The following is a 19,866-nucleotide window of genomic DNA, read 5'->3' as shown; positions in this document are numbered from 1 at the left end:
CAAATATCTCTTTAATGATGAATGAATGAATGCAAAAGAAAATGCCTAATGCATTTAATTAGCATTTTCAGATTTACAAAGTTGGTGAAGGCCATTGTGAGCCAGCAGCGGGACTTCTAAAAACCATTCTGGTTACATGAGATAAGTAGCTGACTCTTAGTAATATTCTCAAAAGGATATATGACCTAATCTATTTGGATATTTCATCTAAGAATGAAACTTAAAACTTCTCCAGATCTGTCCAATCTGTGCAACTCTTTTTCATGAATTCACCTTTTGAGGTCCTTTGGATATGTTAGAGATTTTTTTTTTTTTTTTTTTTTAATGAGAATATCAGTGGAAGACTAGCTATCAGTCTTCCATTCCTCAACTTTACCACTTGCCAGTTCATCTTTTCTTCCTTTGATACATCTCATGACTTCTTTTACCTCTTTCTTCTGAGTTCTTCATGGGTTTAAAATAGTATGCTTTTGATGAGGCCTAGAATTGGGGTATCTAAATGAAATTAGGATTTAAATGAAGTCTAATGGCAGTTTCAGGGTACAGGGAGCCAAATAGAGCTCCTCTGCAACCCCTTTGGATTCGGCGCAAGGATACGGAGTTAAATGAGGTCTAGTGGAGGCACAAGAGGCCCCTGTAAAGGAACCCAAAAACTAGATTGATAAAAGAGGTTTATTATGGGGTTTGGAAATAAAGTTAAAGTCTAGTTAGTAAAGTTGAAGGTAGAGACAAGAGGGCACTGGAAACAGTGTTCCAGTGGATAGAGATCCTTGGCATGCCAGGTATAAGGCTTCTATGTTTGGGACCTCTGCAAAGAGAGGGCTCCAGTCTGGCTATTTTATAATAGGGGGCTTTGGCTACAAGCTTAAGGGGCTTGTGGGTGAAGTCCCAGGTTGGCTCCTGGCTGGGTTTCAGCCAGGGTTAGAATTTGAATTGAATTCAATGGGTTTTGGGACTGAGCCGTCCCCACCCATATAACAAAGATGAAACTGTGCTTGGGGTGGAATCCCCTACCTGAGCCAGAGTGGAAGGAGATTTTCTCCTTTAAGGATTTTTCAGAGTTTTGGGGTTTCCTCTTCACTTTGATAAATATTCAGTCTCCATAGTTCTCTTTCTGGATGAAAACTGCAGTTTCTATTCCACTTCTATTGGAATTGCCTTCAATTGTCAGATTGTTGAGAAGAACCAAGTCCTTTACAGTTGATTATCACATAACCTTTTTGTTACTATGTATAATGTTCTCTTGGTTTTACTCACTTTGCTCAGCATCAATTCATGTAAGTCTTTCCAGGTTGTTCACATTCCCAGTAAGCTTCTCCATTGTTTTCTGTGTGATTGTCATTTTAAATTTTTCAGTGACTGTCACATTTCATGTAGTAATATTACTATGTAGCAACACTGATAGATGGTGATATTTTTTAAGTGGGTCTTTGTTTCTAGAGAAAGTTTGATATTATTGAAAGATTTTTACAATTTCCTGAAGGCACTATAGTTTATCTCCTATGGCTTGATCAACTCTGAGTCCAAATTACAAGTCATTTGTACTATCTGCCTCAGATATACAGTGACAGATGAGTTTCATAAATTGTCTATCCAAATATATGTCATAATACAGGCAATGAACATTTTCATCCACCTGGTCTTTCTCATATAAATTACTGGGCTTCCTGCTCGCTACCTAAGCACAATGAGGACTTTTTTTTTTTTTTTTTTTTTTTTTTTTTTTTTAACAGCCTTAGTCTGCTTCAAAATACAAAACATTCAGAGTTTTTATTATATTTATTTTTGAGATTAAAATAAATTTGGATTGTAATATTTTTGGAAAACTTTTACAATTATTTATTAGTTTTTGACCTTTATTTTTTATAAGATTTTGATTTCTACCTTTTTTCTTCCTCCTCATCCCTTCACAAGATCAATCTGATATAGGTTATCCATGTACAATCATATTAAATATATTTCCACATTAGTCAGGTTTTGAAAAAAGAATCAGAACAAAAGGAAAAAAAAACACAAGAAAAGAAAAACAGAAAAAGAAGTGAAAATAGTATGCTTCAATCTACATTTAGACTCCATAGTTCTTTCTTTTAAATATGAATAGGATTTTCCAACACTAGTCTTTTAGAATTGTCCTAAATCATTGTATTGCTGAGAAGACCAAAGTATATCAATGTTGATCATTTTCACAATGTTGTTATTATCTGTATAGAATGTTCTCCTGACTTTACTCAGCATCAGTTCATTTAAGTGCAGGTTTTTTTCCGAAATTCAACTGCTCATTTCTTATAGAACGATAGTATTCCATTACAATTGAAGCTGTCTCTTTACTTTCCAATTCTTTGTCATCAAAGAGAGCTACTATAAACATTTTTCTTATTATGGATCCTTTTCTATTTTTTAAAATTATCTCTTTGGAAAAGACCTAGTAAAGGTATTGCTAGGTCAAAGGGTATATACAATATTATAGCTTTTGGGGCATAGTTCCAAATTGCTCTCCAGAATGGTTGAATCAGCCCACAATTCCACCAATAATGCATCAGTGTTCCAATTTTCCCACTTCTTTTCCAACATTTATCATTTTCCTTTTCTGTCATATTAGCCAAGCTGAGAGGTATAAGGTAATACCTCAGAGTTGTTTTAATTTGCATTTCTCTAATCAATAGTGATTTAGAGCATTTTATCATCACTATAGACCACTTTAATTTCTTCATCTGAAAATTGCCTGTTTATACCATTTGACCATTTATTAATTGGGGAATGACTTGTATTCTTATAATTTTGACTCAGTTCTCTATATATTTTAGAAATGAGGCCTTTATGAGAAACATTGGCTATAAAAATTGACTTCCAGATTTCTGCTTCCCTTACTATTTTAAAATCAATAGTATTTTATTTTTTCAAATATATATAAAGACGGTTTTTAGCACTCACTTTTGTAAGACTTTATTTTCCAATTTTTTTCTTCTCCTTTCATTACCTCTCTTCACCCTAAGACAGCAAGTAATCTGGATAGGTTAAATGTGTACTCATATTTCCATTTTTGTCATTTGTACAAGAAAATCAGAGTATGGGGGGGAAACATGAAAAACAAACAAGTTGAAAATAGTATGCTCTCATACATATTCAGTCTCCATAGTTCTCTATTTGGTTGAAAATTGCATTTTCTATCCCAAGTCTATTGGAATTACCTTCAATTATCAGATTGTTGAGAAGAACCAAGTCCATTACGGTTGACTATCACATAATCTTTTTGTTACTATATACAATGCTCTTTTGATTTTGCTCACTTTTCTCAGCATCAATTCATGTAAGTCTTTCCAGGCTTTTCTGAAATTGGAATATTCATTATTTGTTATGCAACAATAATATTTTATTACATTCACATAGTATAATTTAATCAGGCATTCCCCAGTTGTTGGGCATTTACTCAATTTCCAATTCCTTGATATTACAAAAAAGGATTACTCCAAACATTTTTAAATGTGTGGGTCCTTTTGCTGTTTTTATGATCTTTTTGGCATATAGACTCAGTAATAAGACTCCTAGATCAAAGGATGTACCCAGTTTTATACCCTTTTGTGCTTTGTTACAAATTTTTGCTTCCCTTCTAATCTTGGTTGCATTTATTTTGTTTGTGCAAAAACTTTTAAATCTAATGTAATAAAAATTACTCATCTGGAATTTCACAATATTCTTTCTCTTCTGTTTGGTTATACATTTTTCCCTTCTCCATAAATATGACAGGTAAACTATTTCTTTCTCTTCTAATTTTCTTATAGTATTACCCTTTATGTCTATAGAAAAATTATTGAATTCCCTCTGGGCCTCTATCTCACAGTGTTTTGACTAAAGCCAGGAATTATAGGTTTAGTTTATATTCTATTTAGTTTACTCTCTCTCTCTCTCTCTTTTTTTTTTTTTTTTTTTTTGCCCGTGGGAACATTGCTTAGAACTTTGGGTGATTAAAACAGATGTTCCTCAGTTACTATCATCCAAAGTCTCTATTCAGCTCCAATGTTACAGGAGGCAGTCTGGCAAAGTGAAAAGTTTCTGAAATTAGAAGATGAGTTCAAATTCTGACTATGTTGCTTTTTGCATGAATTTTGTATCTTTAAACTTCTCTGAGTCTCAGTCCCTTACTTATAAAATAGGGAATTTCAACTAAACCCAAGTTCAAATCTCACTTATAGTGATTCATATCTTTGTGAGTTGGACAAGCCTACATCCTTAGGCCTTAGTTTCCTCATCTGCCAATTAGGAGGTTGGACTTAATTGATCTATAAAAGTCTCTGAAGCTCTATTTTTATGACTATAGGAATTCAAATAGATGTTGGAAGAAAAATTGGAAAACACATCTTTGTCACAGATATATTAAAATCACATAGAGCACACACATTAAGCAAACATACTGAGCAAAGTGCATAAGTGAGGCAAGAAGGAAACATGATCACATATTAATGAAACATAGATTTGGGAGGGAATGGCCCCCTCTTACACTTATTCTTCTGGCAGACATTTATTTAATATTATCAATGAACAAATTTCCATCACCAGATAAAAGGAGGGGTTGTGTTGTCCAAAATATTTTTTCTCAGATGAGAAAACTGAATCCTATAGAAGAGAAAGATATATAGAACTGAAAAAATATTTTAAATCATTGCAATTAATACTATACATTTTCACAAGGAAACTGAAGTTTAGAGAAGTTCCATATCAAGGCCAATTAGATAAGAAGTAGTGGTATTGAGATTTGAACTCAGATCTTCAATCTCAATGCTGATGTATTTTTGTTTTTTACACTACCATGTCACCTTTACCTCAACCTCATTCAGGGTGATATAAAAGAAGAATAAAAATTTGGTCTCTGCTATCAGCTTCCAAGACACTGATAAGCCTTGAAAAGCACCAGAAGGTATGTATGCACAGGCCTTTGGAGACTTGCTTTATCAGGAGTCCCAAGAGCACCTTGAACCAGCTGTGCTGATATAAGGTGACAAGTGTCCACATGAGAGTGAATCTATAAATAATTATTTAGAAGCTAAACTCAGCTTTGGTGCTAAAGGTGAAGACCATAGTTCTGATCTATAATATCATAGAAAACTAATAACAGATGACAAAGTGATGAATTTTTCAGCAGTCCATTCTATCATCACACTCCCATTCCACCTCCCCTAGGGTCCTTTAAATGGGCAGCCACAGCACAACAGGAGATTGAGTAGCCCAGCTCTGTGGATATAGGACTGCCCTGCAAATGGGATCCTGGCCATATTGAGATAGCTTCGTAATGGGTGACGGCTCTCTCTCTGGTTGGCTGTGTGTGTGACCTCACAGGCCCTTTATAAGCCTACTGCAGACAGCAGTCGCTCTCTTTAACCTGGCTCCCTAGTCTTCGGTAGCCAAGCCAAGCTGATGGATAGCCAAGAGAGGTAAGGAGTTTGGTAGTGAACACGTGGGTCTTCAGACCAGGTGTTCACTAGGGAGCTGACAAGTCAGGGCATTATGTGAGTAGGTATAATAAAGGCTTTTAAGATTACACGTGGCTGTTCTTGAAGTGCACTACTGGTAATTAAACTATAGATTCAAGAAATCATGGCCAGAGACCTTTTAAGGCCTCAGAGGAGGCGAGCCAGGTGACACTGCAAAGGTCAGTGGTCAAAGGTACTCTGTTGGGCCTAGGACAGACTGGTAATAGTCTGCCAGGAAGGCATATTACACTCCCCTACCATTCCCAAGTTACTGTAAGCAGTAAGTATACCTGGACCATCTGTCTGCCTCTACTCACAATATTGAAACATTTTAGTTGGGCTCTTAATTGGTGGTTCTATCTATGATTCCAGTGATAAATGTTAGCTTACTAAATATACTTCCTTCTCTTTATCCCATTTTTCTACTATCAAGAGCATACCAGCTCTCAGTTTCCTAATAATGATTATAATAATAAAAATAATAGCCAGAATTTTTATAATGTTTTAAGCTTTGCAAAGCATTGTGTCGATATGACACTTTATTTTTATATAAACCTGAGAGGAAGGTGCTATTATTATTGCTATTTTATAGATAAGAAAATTGCAGCAGAAAGAGGTTAAATGACTTGCCTAATATCAAAGAGTCAGTAAGTATCTCAGGAGTCTTAAATTCAGGTTTTTTTGACTCCAAGTCTAGCATTCTGTCTACTGTACCACTTAGCTTCTGTCTTCCTGCCTTCTTCATCATTGATGTTAGCCATAATTGTTTTTTCATCCTTGTTGATACTTCATCCCATGCTTTCTGTATAGCTCTGTCTTACTCCTATCTTTAAACTTCAAATTATCTGTTTTTCCACTGTGTCAGTGTGCTTGAATAAAAAGGATGCTGGAATAGTTCTAGGTTTGAAGATTTCATTTCACATCCCTGACATCTAACTTGGGGCAACACAGTAAAGTGGAAATAAGAGTACCTGATCTGCCTTTTGATCAGGATTGGGAGAATTGATATATCCAAATACTTTGTAAATTATTGTATTGCTCTAAGACACTATTATTAAAAAAACAAAAACAAAACTCCTCTTCCTAAAGCTTTCACCCTTCCTACCTCATTGTCTTACCTGAAACCTGCCTTTCAATTGGTGCTTCCATTTCCAACAAAGAATGCTCCTCTCACTCCTCCAGACATAGGTGGTTATTTTTTCTTTTATTAGAAATTTTACTATCATTCCATCAGCAATCAAAGAGGCCAGCTTGTGGTGGTAGGACTGAATGTAGAACTTGAAATCAGATACTAATTCCAAGCTTATATAGATAATAGCATTTGAATCCAGCTCCTTTGACTCTAAATCCTCTGGTCTGTCCACTAAAGCAGGCTTCTTTGAATTAAACCACTTAGGATAAATACAAAAAGAAATAAGATTTGATCCCAGAGCATAATAAGAAGCAAGGAAGCAAACATTTATTAAGTACCTACTATGTACTAGGGACTATAAGTGCTCTAATATTATCTCATTTGATCCTCACAATAATTCTGGGAGGTAGATGCTATTATTCCCATTTTACAGAAAAGGAAACTGAGGCAGACCAAGGATAAGTATCTTGACCATTGTAAGCTAGTTATTAAGTGTCTGAAGCCAGATTTGGACTTGAATATTCCAGACTCAAGGCCCAGGGGTCTATCTACTGTACTAAGCTGCTTGGGATTGGAGAGAAGGGTAAGCCACTTGAAATGTTAAAACTTCAGTTTCCTCATCTGCAAAATGAGGCAACAATTCTTGTACTATCTATCTCACAAGGTTGTTGAAAGGAATATGCTTTGAACACCTGAGTTGTTCTGATGGCCACTTCTCTTTAGTTGTACAAACCATTTGTTTATACTCTTTCCTGTTATATACCTACTTTCAGCATACTTCTAAATTTTCTTTAATGTCTTCAGAATCTAATTCTGCCTTGGGGACTTCAATGACCACATGAAAGATGTTATAGCCTCATAATTCCTTTATTGAGTCAGTTCCAATGGCCCTTATCTCTACTCTCCCTCAAGAACCACTAGCATAGCTACACTTTGGACATTGACACTCCTGTGAATAACTCAGCATCTAAGATCTGAACTTTTCCTCTCCAAGCAGAGTCTCCTATATCCTATCTATATGACTCTCATTTTCTTATAAAAGTGGTTCTCTAGCTTAATTTTGACTCCTATCTATATTTCCTGTTCATCATCTCCTTTCTAATTTCACTAATTTCCCTTCCTGGGCATTTTAACTATCCTCTTTCTTGTTCCTCAGACCCTCCATTATACCTGATTCACCAGGCCCAATCCCAGGTAGCTCCTATGATGGCCAAGCATTGCTGCAGAAAAAGTAACATCACTATGGGATTAGTTTCCTTACAAATTCTGCTGCCTAAGCTCACCTGTGCCCTCAATGCTGCTCAATAATGCATTTATTGGTTTCTAGTTGAGTTCCTGTCATATTTTCCACACCAGCTGTTCCAAATCTTTTCTCCTCTTCACAAAGCCTCATTCCCTCCTTTTTTTCAGGCTCAGCAAATAATAAATCCTCCTACTTTTCTGAGATCAAGGTCCTTCCCTGGATGTTATCAGTACTTCCATCTTCTCTGCTGAAATTTTCTTCATCCATCTTCTGCTCTTTCTCTTTCTGTTTGAGTCTTTGGAATGAAAGAAGGCTAAGGTATTCTGGCTCAGAGGGTGGCAGGACAGGGAATAGCTTAATTAAAAACTATTTGCTGACTAATTTCAGGTTCCTTTTTTGTTGTAACTAAATGATTTTTTGATTTCATATTCTTTTGTTTTAGCTAAGTGAGTTTTTACCTATAAAAATAGAAAAATTTTTCTTTCATTCACCTGGTTCATGGCCTTTTCTTGTATTTCTCTGACTTTAATTGTCATTGCTTGCCCTTTGCTTGGCTGCTGTAGTCTAGTGTGCAGATGGTACCTAAACTTTACAATAGTTCTGGGGAATGTGAGGACTATGAAGCATCCACAGTTGAGGAATCATGTCATCAGTACAGTTTCCTTTTGTACTGATTAAAGCACTCAGTCATTATGCTGTCACCCCAGATGATGTGAGCTGAGTAGTGAAAAGTGTCTCCTTAGCACTTCAGACCACCTAAGGTAGCACCTTAGCACTTTCACCACCTGGTCTAAGAGTCCTGGCTTTGTTTACTCTCCATGATTGTAACCTATCTTGTAATGTGTTACTAAAAATCTGTAACTGGACAATTCTGGTTACTTTTAGTACTTCTGTCCCTTCAGTAGTTTAGCATTGAATTTGGATTGCAATCAACAGGCACCTGCAGGTGATCCTACCCAGACTTTTCTAGTTTGTTTTTGAGCACTCTGGGCTCTCTAGCTCTCTATGTTCTCCATGTTCAAAGTGGCTTCTCTCACAAAAGGAGTCTTAGCACCATGTCTCTTTGCAGACATGAATGACTTACAGCTGAGTGCTTTAGGCATCTGGATTCTATGGGTCTTTTCCACTTCTCTGAATGAATTCCTGCAAGCTGCTTTCCTCCAATATTTCCCCCTTGCTTTTTGAAATTCTCCCAAATCAAAAGGCATTTGGATTAACAAGGTTTTTGTTTTGAAATTAAAATCATGGGAATTATTATGACTGAACTCAGATACGTTCCTTTTCTCTTTAGCTAACAGAGAAAGAACAAGTAACAGGTGGCTAGAGGAAATGGGAATTTTGATGACCAGGTAGAAAGGAGAAACAATTTTGTATCCCTTGACAATAAAGGAAATCACCAAAGGAAGGATAGCCCAGAGAAAGAGCTAATAGTAGGATGAGGACTTTGGGTACTTGTGTGTGGAACCAGGAGGTAAGAAAATATTTTGAAAAGAAATCTAGGGGTCACTAATAATGAACTTCACTTGCTTAAATTTTCCTGGAGTGAATCTTCTATTTTATGTGCCATAGGAGAAAAGAATACTAGTTTTGGATTTCCTTCTAACTTTAATTTCTTTTAACATTTGCCTATGCAAATAACACCAAAGTCATGCTTCCTTAAATACCACAAAACAGCTTCATTGAATTATTTATTGGGTTATATACACCTACAGTCATAGTTCTTTGATCATTATCACTACCATTCTTGTAGAGGATATTTCCTCATGCTTATTCCCTGCCCACTTCTCAGATTATGTGACTGTGAGGCCTTTTTTTATATCTCATCTCATTTTCTGCTTCAGGATGATTGACACAGACAACTCAATAGCCAACCACTCTTGCTTGTTCTCATTCTCAGCCTAACACATAGCCCACTCCAATCAAAAGATTGTCAAATGCTTTTAGCCCTGTGGACATATATGTATGCAATCAAATCATACACTATGAAGAAAGAATGAGACCAAAAGAAGAGATGTGAAAACAAATGATCTGTGTAAGAAATTGAATATGGAAAGATGAGGAAATAAGCTCCATTGCAGAAGAAGCGACTGTTTTGCTCACATCAGCAGCAGCAGTAAAAATAATAAGTGCATCTTTGCATTCTATTGCTATTGAAGTGTTTCAGCTAAATGACAACTCAAGTTTGCACTTTAGCCAAAACATTGGTCTGCAGAATGCAATCTCTATATTTATTCCGATTTATGAGGAAATGCCCTTAAATGATGGATTTTGTTCTGACATTGTTTCTATTCCCTGTAAGAAAAAAAAGGCCATATCATGGTGATTAATGTAGTAGGAGTGAAGCTCTGTGTATTGCATCCCATCTGGACAAACAATTGAGATATAAGAAATATGTTTCATATTCAGCAATATTTTTTTCTGTACTTTCTAAAGAGAGCATGACAAGACAATAGAATGTATTTCTAGGTGATTAACAAGTCTACTACTTTATGGGAAGGCAACACTCAAAATAGTTGTCCTATGGACATTTTTAGAAACACATCTTTTTTATTTACAGAAAGCAAACCCAGGGAGCAGTAACTATTCCATTCTCTACAATGCCCTATGGCTATGCCTTAGCTCTGACCTACTTCTAGCAATGGGACTAATCAGTGTCAACTTAAATGAAGATTTTGGTGAAGTTGCTAGTTGGGCAGTTACTTGATATACTTAACTTGGGTTGAAAATTTACTCGTTCTTTCAATTGAACATACTTGAGATAACACTGACAAATCTTCAAAGATATTTTAATGCTAATTTCATTTTCAGAAAACACCTATTTGTTCTGAGTTGAAGGAGTTAATTTTCATCCTGAAGAGGTGACAAGTTTCTAAGTTTCAAGGCATGAGTTGCCACAAGATGAATAAGAAAGGGAAAGCAGAGTCCATAATTTACAAGTATTAAGTAATGTTTTTGGAAGTTGGCTGGGTCTCTAGATAATGAAGAAATGTTCGGATATGAAACTGCTTCTGTTGTTTTCTTTCATGCCTATCCTAAGTCTTCATTTTTCATCTGGTTCCACATTTAGGAAAAAAATACAATCGCGAATTTTAACAGTAGCAAATCTTTAGAAACAGTGCTTCTTGGCAGCAATGATCTTTATCACTTGTTCATCTTTAGAAGGATGTTCCACAAGAGCAGGGGATTTTTGGCAATGTGATTTGAGATTTGCTCCCCTTCCATTCTTTATTAACATCTAGATCTGTGATTTCATTGGTGCAGGGAACTCCTAGAGCAGGAACTTCCTTCTACTAAAGACAAAGAGTATTTTTTTTTTCTTTTCTTTTCTATAATTTAAGAGTTCTGAGGCAATGACATAGATAGTTGCCTGGGTAACAGAAAGATTACGTGAGTTGCTGAGGAATACACAAACATTACACGTTAATGAATATTGAATTCTGCTTTTGTTCTTTAGTCTCATTGTAGTTACATTTGTCAAGTAGTCATCCTTTAGAAAGCATTTACTTATTAATTGTAGGTGAATGTGTATGTGAACCCAAGCACTTCTCTACCTCTGAAATTAACTCTTTGAACCCAGAACAAGTAGATGTTCTGCAAATGAAATAAACATAAATGTATGTTTAGAACATTGTTAATGTAATACTAAAGCTATTAAACTTAAAAGAATAAACTTTGAAGTAGTCAAATATGCCCCAAAACGTTCTGAGAGTGCACTGAGCTATGTTGTCTATCAACTCTTGATAATGGAGAAAGAAAAGAGTTGTTTCTTTTTTTTTTTTTTTCTTTAATTTTTATTTTATTTTATAATTATAACATTTTTTTGACAGTACATATGCATGGGTAATTTTTTACAACATTATCCCTTACACTTCTATTCAGATTTTTTCCCTTCCTCCCCCAACCCCCTCCCCCAGATGGCAAGCAGTCTTATATATGTTAAATATATTACAGTATATTCTAGATACAATATATGTGTGTAGAACCGAATTTTTTGTTGCACAGGAAGAATTGGATTCAGAAGGTAAAAATAACAGTTTACACTCATTTTCCAGTGTTCCTTTTCTGGATGTAGCTGATTCTGTCCATCATTAATCAATTGGAATTGGATTAGCTCTTCTCTATGTTGAAGAAATCCACTTCCATCAGCATACATCCTCGTATAGTATCATTGTTGAAGTGTATAATGATCTTCTGGTTCTGCTCGTTTCACTTAGCATCAGTTGCTGTAAGTCTCTCCAAGCCTCTCTGTATTTCTCCTGAAAAGAGTTGTTTCTAATGTTATTGGTCAGAATTTTTTTGCCCTAGAAGAACTGGCCATTATTCTATAGCAAAACTTATCAAAGTCAGCTAAGAGATTACAAATCATTACTATATGATTTGAAAAAAAAAAAACACCTGTTCTTGTTTGGATTTTTAGTAGGCTGTAATTTTAATATGAGTTTAATATAATAATGTAGAAGAACAAAAATTAAAGTGATCTTGGACTATATTGAGTTGCATAAATTTCAGGAATCTGATCGTTCCCCTAAGCACAGTTCTGATTGGACTATATTTAGGTTTGTGTACCACGATTTCAAAAAGAAAGTAACCAGTATGATAAAGCATCTTTGATTCTATGCTATATGATTTTTTGTTGAAGTAACTAAAAATATTTACTTTAGAAAATACTCATGGGGTGAGATGGGGTAGTATATGACAGATTTCATCAAGTCTATAAAAATATATCATGTAGAAGAATGATTTCACTTTTTCTGTTTGAACCCAGAGAACAGAATCTGGAGCTATGAGCAAAAGCTACAAAGAGGGAAATTTAGATATGATTTCAGAAAAAAAAATTAACTTCCTAAGAATTAAACTTATCTATAAATAGAATGGGCTACCTTGGAAGGTAGATAGTTCCCTGTCTGGATAAGTTTAAATAGAGACGAAGCCTAGCTGTTGAGTATATTAAGTTGAGGATTAAGCTACGTGGGTAGTAAGGCTACCTTTAATTATGACATTTGTTATATCAATTATCCAAGATCAATAAGGGCCATCTTGAACACTATACTACAATACAATATTAATTATCAAGATGCCATTCAAATTACATATCTTTTAAAAATAGTAATAGTTCAACGTAGCTAATGAAAAGGTCAACATGACTATTTTCTACTTGTGATCTGAAACTTTGAATATGAAGAAACTTTGATGGATATGTGAGCTCATCACTGTGCATAATCACTTGACTTGCACATAATAGTCAGTTAATAAATGCTTTCTTGCTTGCTTGATTATAACCCATCTATGCCAACTCGTTATGTACAATTCTGTCCATTTCATTCTGTAAATCTTTCATTGAAAAGCTATACAGTATTTTGAAGGATATCTTCCTTTTTTAATATTTATTTGCTAGTACTGCAACATTCAAGCCAAACATCTGTTACATGCTGTTCTCTTTATATGATCAACCTATGTCCAAACATAATAATTAATTTAACTCATAAAAATTTGATTATTCAACTGATTACTGTATAGAATGTAACATAATGCTTTTCTAGATGTTTAGAGCTCCTTTGATGGTATGTATGTATAGTATTCCACTGCAAATATATACCACAACTTATTCAACCATTCCCCATTTGATGGAGGCTTCCCCTCAATTTTATGTTCTTTGTAACCAGAAGAAGAACGACTATAAATAGTTTTGGACATATTAGTCCTTTTACCCTTTTCTTGGATTTCTTTTGGAATAAAGACCTAGTACCAGTATTTCTGGGACAAAAGGTATGCCCAGTTTTATAGCCCTTTGGTCAGAGTTCCAAATTATTCTCCCAAATGATTGAACAAATTTACAGCTTCGCCAATAGTGCATTATTATACCTATTTTTCAAAACATTTATAGCATTTGTGATTTTTCATTTCTGTCAAGTTAACAGATCTCTTATTTTTCTGAGATATTTCACATTTCCCCTCATTTTCCCCCTTCATTTGATTTTGTTTTATTGTTCCTTGTTATTTCATGCAATCATCAGCTACCATTTAACCAATTTTAATTTTTAAGGAATTCTGTACTTCTTTTACCATTTGGTCATTTCTAATTTTAAGGAGTTATTCTCTTCAGTATCTTTTGTATCTCTTTTATCAAGCTAATAATTCTTTCAAAATTTTTTTCATTGCTCTCATTTATTTTTCAGCTTTTTCCTTTACTGTTCTTATTTGATTTTGATTTTTTTTTGCTTTTAAATAATCTCTTTCTCTTTTTTAGCTCTTGTAGTAATTCTTGTTGGATTTGTATTTAAGTTGCTTTTTCTTTGAGGCTTTGCTTATATGTTTTCAAGTTTTGTCTTCAAGTCATTGTCTACTTCTGAGTGTGCTTTGAACTTTTCTTTCACAACTAGTACATTTCTATGGTCAGGTTATTTTTGTTGCTGTTGTTTACTCATTTTCACAGCCTGTTGTTTTACTTTGCATTTATGGTAGGATTGTGGTATTTGCGTCTGGTGTGTGTGTGTGTGTGTGTGTGTGTGTGTGTGTGTGTGTGTATGTGGAAGGGTCCGTGTCTGCATGTCTGTGTCTGTGTCTGTGACTGTGTGGGTCTGTGTGACTTTTTCAAGCTTTAGACTTTGATCATTCCCATGCCTATAAATTTTCTGTGCTTTGAGGTTATGTGATTCAAGGAGATCACAAAACATCATGTTGTTGTAGTCTGAGCTCTGATCTTTATCCAGGTTAGACCCTTGTTCCCTTGAGGTTACAAATACTACCTCCATCCTAGTCCCTCCCCTGGAACTGCAACATAGTACTAGGTAATCAGCAATGAAGTTGCTACTTGGTTCTGTACCTGATGCAAGATAAAGGATTCTCTATAATATTTTTCTGACAAAATGATCTATTTTATCTCTGTATGCTAAGTACTCCAAATACTCACTGCTGCTGCTACTACTGAAACCATCAGTCCTAAGGTCCATAGCTGGTGTTACTTTCTGAATGCTTTGCTCCTGGACAACCTTAACCTCAGTGTCACATATTTTTCTTTCCATCCTTCTAAGATATCCTGCTGGAAAACTAATTCACCTTGACGTTTTTGGTTATGCTGCTTAGAATTCAATTTGATGTGCTTTTTAAAAGTTGTTTAAAGGGAAATGTTGGAAGAGCTCAGTAAAAAAAAAAAAAAAAAAAAAAATTCTCCCTTTACTGTTTTGACTCTGGCTTCCTATATGGGTGGTGTTTACTGAAACGGATGCTCAAGCCAACAGATTCTGTGGATTAGAGGAACGAGTTTGAATCTTTGTCTAGCTTGAAAACTGCTTGAAGCATTAGCAAAGTCTTAAAAGACTGGGGTATTTGTCAAAATGGAACAGAATTGGGCAGTACCAAATCCAAACCAAGACTCATTCTTAGAATTCAGTTCATGGTCAAGACAAATCAAATTAACAAGCACTTATTGTGTGCCTACTGTGTGTCAAGATACTGAGAATGCAAAGAAAATGAAAAGCAGTACTGTTCTCAAAGAATTTAGATCATAATGGGGGAGACATCATACAGAAAAGATATATGCAAGATAAAATAGAGGTAATCTGACAAGGAATGGTTTCTGGCTGAAGATGAGACTTTAACTGAGATTAATTTTTTATTTTAGTTTTAGAAGCAATTGGGGTTAATTGACTTGTCCAGGGTCATACAGCTAATAAGTGTCTGAGGCCAGATTTGAACTGAGGTCCTTCTGATTTTAGGGGTAGTACTCCATTGCCAGTGGCCAGTGCCACCTACCTGCTTAAACACAAACTAAAAAAAAATAATACTTTGTTATAATTTTTAAAGCATCTGTTATTTCCCCTCACTTTCCCCCTCATATTCTCTCTAGTTCACTTCCCTTAATTTGGAAAAATAGAAAAACCAAGAAATACAAAGTTCTTGTGACACATAAGTGTAGTCAAGCAAAATAAATTCCCATAGTTTAGATATTGACTAGGTCCAAAACTATGAATCGTTGCACATATTAGTTTATAATTTCTGCTTCATGAGGTAAATGACACTTTTCTTCATCAGTCCTTTGGAATTGTGATTCATCATTTCACTGATCACAGTTGCAGGTTTTCTTAAGTATTTTATTTTTAATTTATGGAATAAAACAAGCATTTCTATAACAAATTATATTATAAAAACAATGACTTGCATAAAACTGCAAATCTATCATGTAAAATTTGCTATTCTTAAATATATAATAAAGTTTTCATGTAAATTCCTTTGTTTTCTTTCCTTCCCTTCATCACTCTAGAGATTGTGACCACTAGACACAAATATATGTGTACATGTGTATATATATGCATATATATGTATAAATGTAGATACATATAAAATAATTCTATACATGCTTCTTTTCATCATTTCTCTAGATTCAGATAGCATCTCGATTCATTTGTTAATGTAGATATTTATAATAGTTAAAATGACTCATTTGATCAAATTTTTCTTAGAACAATATTGCTGTTACTGTATACAATATTCTTATTTCTTCCCTTTTTCTCTTCATTATTTCATGCAAGTCTGCCTGTGTTTTTTTAAGATCATTAAGCTCATCATTTCTTATAGCACAGTAATATTCTATCACTGATATGCCACAATTCCATAAATTATATGCCACATTTTCTCTTGTTCCTTTCAATTCCTCTGTATCTGTTCATACAAATTTTTTCAGGTTTCTCTGAAATTTTCTCTTTTTCTCACTTATTATAATAGAATAAAATTTGTTCAACTGTTTCCCAATTAATGAGTACCTCCTTAGATTCTCCTTTTGTCATAATAAAAAGTTTTTGTATAGTTGAAATTTTCTTCTTTCTTTAATCTTTTTTGGAGTGGAAGTCTAGTCATGATATCCCTGGATCAAAGCATATATATTGAGAGATTGGTTTCAAATTGCTTTTTAGAATGGTTGGATTAATTCGTAGTTCTACCAACAGTGAACCCATGTTTTTGTTTCCCAGTATCTTTGCAAAATTTGTCATTTCTGGAGTGTTTTTGTTTGTTTTATAATCTGATCAATGTGAAGTAAAAACTCAGAGTTGTTCTATTTTGCATTTCTCTAGTTAGCTATTTGGATCATTTTGCTCCCATAGCAATAAATAGCATGGCTTTCTTTCCTTGAGAATTGATTGCTCATATCCTTCAGCTATTTATCAAATAGATAGAGGCTCTTATTTTATCAACTAACTTTTAAATCTAGGGTCACAGATCCATAAGGAGTCAGTACAAGAAGAACCAGAAAGAAATATGCCAAGCATTAGCTATTTAGAAAACATTCTTTTAGTCAAGGTTTCTTGGGATCAGTATGGTTCTTAAATATACTCTAGCCTGCAGAGAATTTACGAGCTATTAAAACTGACACTGATAACCCATGTTTTTCTTGTAAGTAAATAAGTGAAGAACAATTAGAACTCTCAAAGAATGGAGCATTCCCTTTTATTCATGGGTTCACCCTAATTGGAAGATGATGTATAATTATCAAGAAGTTCCTTAGAGAAGGGTTTATTTTTCAAGTAGGATTGGAATAGAGAGATATTGAGGCTCCTCCTGTTTGGGACAAAAAGACCTACCCAAATTGACTACTCAGAGATCACTCATAGAAAGCAGAATTATTTATTAGAATCTCGAGAAGCAGACCCCATCCTCGGCTGTGAGCCAAATTCACAGCAGGAGAGAGCCACTCCCTTGAAAATGTTCACAGCTTTTATACATTTCAGACAAAGAACCTCCAAAATCCCACCCTCTATATGTTGTGATTGGTCATATAAGTCTGTATTCCCCTATTTGATCAGTGGAATGTAGTAGACTAGTTGATATACAGCCTCTTTGGCCACGTATATGTTTTTAATCCCTTCTTTGGATAATGGAATGTAGCCTAGGCCTTATCTAAAATCATGTGACTGGGGCCTGATTTACTTTAGCTAACAGTCTCTGATAAATATGTGCTTAATCTGTAAGTTCTTCACTTTTCCACACACTCCTAACTCTAAAATTCTCTTGAGTCTATATTCTTCAGTCTGTATATTGATTTTATGATTTATTAAAGTCCAAGCTTAGACAATATGAAAAGTTGTTGCAATTCCAGACTGAGGAACTTAAAAGAACACTATGGTTTTTATCTCATTAACAATTCTAAACTGAATAGATAATAGTATTGTACTATAATCCTCATTCTAGAAAGGACAGTGCCAAGTACATAAGTAATTAGTTTGAATTTAAATGGTAAATAAGAAGTAAATCATGAAACAAAAGCCAAATCTATTTTAAATTCCACATTAGAAACCTAAAAGACAAAGTACTTCATTCAGTAATAGTTCACAATAGCAAACAAAGATTTAAAATTTGCTTTATGGAAGGAATTTTTGGTGTTGGTATCAGTTATCACTTTTCTGGTTTTCCATTAAATATGCTTAAACTTTTCTTGTTTGCTTGGGGTTCCAATACTTAGCATGCCCATTGTCCTTAGTATATTCTAAGGCCCTAGAAAATTGCTGTGAATTTCAACTAAGGTGGTATAAGGTGATAGAAGTATCAAGCAACTGTTTTGGTTAGAATAAAGACATAACTGTTGTTTCATTTGAGGAATGAATGACTAAGTTAACAGACTATATTTTCCCTCAAATCTATCATTTATAAAAGCTGTGTCCTATATTTAGTATTATTTTTCAATATACACCTATGTGAATAGTTGTTTTAAAAATATTTCATTTCAGAAAGATAGCCTATATTCATATATGACATATACTTTGGCTAATAATAACTAACATTTACATAGTGCAGTAAAGTTTGCAGATTGCTCTACACATATTATTTCATTTTATTTTCACAAAACCTTAGGATCTAGGAAGGAAAGTGAGAAACAAACATTTATTAAGTTCCTGCAGTGTTCTAGGTACAGTGCAAAGCGCTTTAGAAATTTTATATCATTTTATCCTCCAACAATTCTTTGAGATAGGTGTTAGTATTATACACATTTTACAACTGAGGAAAGGAATTGAGAAAGGAAGTGACTGGTTAGGGTTAAACCACTAGGACGTATTTGAGATTGATTTGAACTCAGGTTTCCTTGACTCCAGATTCAGTGCTTTATCCATTGTGCTACCATATGACGATGTTGTATCTTGGTAAGCTGTTTTAGGCAGTCATAACCACAATAATGAAATGAAGTGATAAACCTTAATTTGAGTAAGATGGGTTACAGGAATTCTCATTTGGAATTCATTTTCTAATTAGTTACTTACACCTTTGTGCCCACAACCATTTCTGAGTCTCCATTAGCACAAAATTCTGGTATACAATCCTCATTTTTGAACACAATACAGATGAAGCCAAGTTATAAAAAGTTCTGACGTGTTTCCAAGGAGCCCAATAGCAGTATATAAGAAAAGGGTTAGGTAAGTATAGTTTCACAAAAGGAATTTGGCTAATCAGTTACTACTATGAAATATTTCTATTGACAATCAGACACATAATTGTCCTGGTTATATTGATAAAATAGATTAGAAAGATTAGGAATCCCCTGATGTAGTGGAGAAATAATAACTCACTGGGAGGCATCATAGCACTAAGTGAGAATAAGCTGCTTGGCCTTCAGAGCATTTAAAGTAGTTAGGGACGCTGAGCATTTACCTCCTTTTCTTCCTTCACTTTGGCAGGAAAAACAATTAGAGAGAAAAAGGACATTTTATTTTGGTGCTAAAGTGGCAGTTTAGACAGTTCTCATCTCTGAGTTGGAAGTGGAGCAATTCACGGATGGTATTAGTCCAGCACAAAAAATGATGCCTGTCAAATGGTATTAGGTGGGAAAACAAAAGCATAATAGAGACATGGAATCACAGTCTAGGTTACTTAGAAAGATTGTAAGGGACTTTTCAAATCACTGTCTTTGTTTCTTCAATCAAGTTTGTCTCAAAATGGCCCAAAGAGAATTGCCTATGCTATTACCTAAAATGCAGTATCTATGACAGGATCTGGGGGTAAAGGCTAATTGTGGGCCTGAGCTCATCATTGCTGCTGATGTG

This window comes from Sminthopsis crassicaudata, chromosome 1 (genome assembly GCF_048593235.1).
Source record: "Sminthopsis crassicaudata isolate SCR6 chromosome 1, ASM4859323v1, whole genome shotgun sequence".
NCBI lineage: Eukaryota > Metazoa > Chordata > Mammalia > Dasyuromorphia > Dasyuridae > Sminthopsis > Sminthopsis crassicaudata.
This window is presented reverse-complemented; position numbering follows the sequence as displayed.